At 45.3% G+C, this 3,512-nt stretch overlaps 1 non-coding gene across 1 annotated transcript; it reads left to right on the forward strand.

Moving 5' to 3' along the window:
- The first annotated feature begins 1,142 nt into the window (after positions 1-1,142).
- Positions 1,143-1,226, forward strand: Trnas-gga (transfer RNA serine (anticodon GGA)). The gene is given in 2 exon segments: positions 1,143-1,182; positions 1,192-1,226. It is a non-coding gene; the product is annotated as a tRNA-Ser (tRNA).
- The last annotated feature ends 2,286 nt before the right edge of the window (positions 1,227-3,512 follow it).

Genomic DNA, 3,512 nt, shown 5'->3' on the forward strand with positions numbered 1-3,512 from the left:
TTTCTTGTGCACAGGTTGGAGAAAACTATAGGCGTCCAAGATCGATCAGTGTGCATCCGTTTCATGTATACTGAATGACCTGCCTTCCGCTGAACCAAACCATCCAAGAATGGTAGCTTGCCGTCCTCCTCCATGTCGATGGTAAATTTAATGTTAGGACGGACACCGTTCATGAGGTGGGAGAACTGTTGCAATGTATTTCCACCGTGAGGTCATATCAGGAAGATGTTATCGGCGCACCTTAGGAAGCAATACGGACGCAGCGCCGCCGAGTTCAGAGTCTGCTCCTCGAAGACCTCCGTGAAGAAATTCGTCCCTGTCGGTGACAACCGTGGCCCCATCGCTGTGCCATCCGTCATTTCATTATATTCGTCGCTGCATAAGAAGTACGTTGTCGTTAGTACACGACGGAACAACTTGACGATTCCAGGTGGAAACTGCTGCGCCAAAAGATTCACAGTGCCTTCTACTGGCATCCTCGTAATGCTCTCCCTCATTAGCTGTGGCAGACAGGAGAGGGTGAGAGGCGAGTTTCCGGCGTTTTAAGTGGAACTTTTAGTCTGAGGGAGAAGCCCCGACAGAAGAATCAGGCAGGTCAGGAGATCTTAAATGGCAGCTCAATCACCTGACTACCCTGGCTAGGGACTGGTGTCTTCTTGCGGCTAAAAAAAGCAACTCTCTCCAAAAACTAAAGGCAAAAGTTGGACGACCAAGTTGTCGAGCAGACATTGAGTGCTTTACAAACAAATATGTTTAAACTAAATAAAGTTTTACGAACTTATCAAATGTTTATATCTGTACATAAAACAAAAGTAATGGTAACACGTAAAACGCGGGGCAATCGTGATAAACAGTAAAGTAATTAAACAGTTAAATTCGTTTGCATATTCCGTGAAAGAGATATCAATAAACGAAACTAATTCAGATATGTGAGGCTATAAATGGTTGCATAAGAAGGTATCTTGGTAGAACTACGAGGAAAGAGATAACACCAAGAATACACAACGCGGTAGCTAAGCCTGTATGATAGTGAAAAAATGGTTCAAATGGCTCTGAGCACTATGGGACTGACATCTGAGGTCATCAGTCCCCTAGACTTAGAACTGCTTAAACCTAAGAAACCTAAGGACATCGCACAGGCGGCCCGAGTGGCCGAGCGGTTATAGGCGCTGTAGTCTGGAACCGCGCGACCGCTACGGTCGCAGGTTCGAATCCTGCCTCGGGCATGGATGTGTGTGATGTCCTTAGGTTAGTTAGGTTTAAGTAGTTCTAAGTTCTAGGGGACTGATAACCTCAGAAGTTAAGTCCCATAGTGCTCAGAGCCATTTGAACCATTTTTGAAACTTCACAGAATTCGAACTTGCGACCGTAGCAGTCGCGCGGTTCCAGGCTGAAGCGCCTAGAACCGCTCGGCCATCACGGCCGGCTTGATAGCGAAAACTTTATCCTGAAAAGCTGATGACAGAAAAATTGAAGCGGCTGAGATGAAGTTTGTAAAGTTACTTTTTGGATTTCTTCTTGAACTAACGTTATGAGGCAGATTACGGAGTGAAGATATAAGAAAACAACTAAACGTAAAAACAACGATGACTGAATAGATTAGACACTACAAAAAAAATGGAATGACCACATCAGAAGGATGTCACCTGAGCGCCTACAGTAACAAGCATTGCATTTATATTAAACATGAAAACGGCGTATGCTGCTGGACGTATAATGAAGAGATGGAGGCAGCAGTTTTGTTAAATTCCTAACTTTCGTAACGGGCCAGCACACACTCTTTGAAATGGATGACGAAGAAGAAGAAGATCGGTTTATATCCGTTGACAGTATACAGGTATTAACTACGCAACTGCCATCCACACTGCTGAGCCAAACCATGATGAGTGTCCTCCGCAAGACTGAATGCCTCCCGGTGATGCAGCAGCCACATGACGCGCTAAGAAATGAACGTAAGCCGGACAGAGACGAAGGCTCAGGCTGCAAATGCGCAAATCCACTGATATAAGCGGTTTCGACAAAGGGCACATTGTTGCGGCGCTGCGGCGGGAAACGATAATCTCTGAAACGGCGAAGCTGCTCGCCTGTTAGCGTGCTACTTTGATGAGAACCTATTGAAAGTGGTTGAAGGATGGTGAAATAACCGCCGGGCTACATGGTAAAGGACGACCACGTCTCATCGCAGGACGTTCCCCCAATGTGTGATCCACTACAGACGGTCATCTGTCGCAAATTTGACCACAGCGTACAACGATGATACAGGAACAAGTGTATCGGAGCACACTGTTCAAAGACCATTGTTAAACATGGAGCTCCACATTACATGACCCCTACATGTCCTAGTGTTGACCCAATGACATTTCAGAAGGCATAGCATCACCGAGTTTTCACCTTGGGTCAATAGAATCGCGTAGCCTGTCGAATGAATCGCATTTATTTTTATACCAGGTCTATGGTAGCGTCCTTGCACAGCATCAACCAGGCGAATGGCTGCACGAAACAAGCGCCGTGCCACAGATGCCGGACCGTTAACGCATCCACTGGACCTGACGGGACACCAGTTCGATTCTACACAGAGTACGCGAAAACATTTGCCCACCTTCTAACAGCCGTGTACCGGAAGTCTCTAGGGGAACGGAGGATTCCAAATGATTGGAAAAGAGCACAGGTGATTCCATTTTACAAGAAGGGTCGTCGAGTAGATGCGCAAAACTGTAGGCCTATATCTCTGACATCGATCAGTTGTAGAATTTTAGAAAATGTTTTTTGCTCGCGTATCATGTCATTTCTGGAAAACCAGAATTTACTCTGTAGGAATCAACATGGATTCCGGAAACAGCGATCGTGTGAGGCCCAACTCGCTTGATTTGTTCATGAGACCCAGAAAATATTAGATACAGGCGCCCAGGTAGATTCCATTTTCCTTGACTTCCGGAAGGAGTTCGACACGTTCCGCACTGTCGCCTGATAAACAAAGTAACAGCCTGTGGCTGGATTGAAAAGTTTTTAGCAAACAGAACACAGCATTTTGTTCTCAATGGAGAAACGTCTACAGACGTTAAAGTAACCTCTGGCGTGCCACAGGGGAGTGTTTTGGGAGCATTGCTTTTCACAATATATATAAACGACCTAGTAGATAGTGTCGTAAGTTTCATGCGGCTTTGAGCGGTTGATGCTGTAGTATACACAGAAGTTGCAGCATTAGAAAATTGCAGCGAAATGCAGCAAGATCTGCAGCGGATAGGCACTTGGTGCAGGGAGTGGCAACTAACCCTTAACATAGACAAATGTAATGTATTGCGAATACATAGAAAGAAGGATCCTTTTACTGTATGATGATAAGATAGCGGGCAAACACTGGTAGCAGTTACTTCTGTAAAATATCTGGGAGTATGCGTACGGAATGATTTGAAGTGAAATGATCATATAAAATTAATTGTTGGTAAGGTGGGTACCAGGTTGAGATTCATTGGGAGAGTCCTTAGAAAATGTAGTCCATCAACAAAGGAGGT

The sequence above is a fragment of the Schistocerca gregaria genome, chromosome 8, assembly GCF_023897955.1.
Source record: "Schistocerca gregaria isolate iqSchGreg1 chromosome 8, iqSchGreg1.2, whole genome shotgun sequence".
Taxonomy (NCBI): Eukaryota; Metazoa; Arthropoda; class Insecta; order Orthoptera; family Acrididae; genus Schistocerca; species Schistocerca gregaria.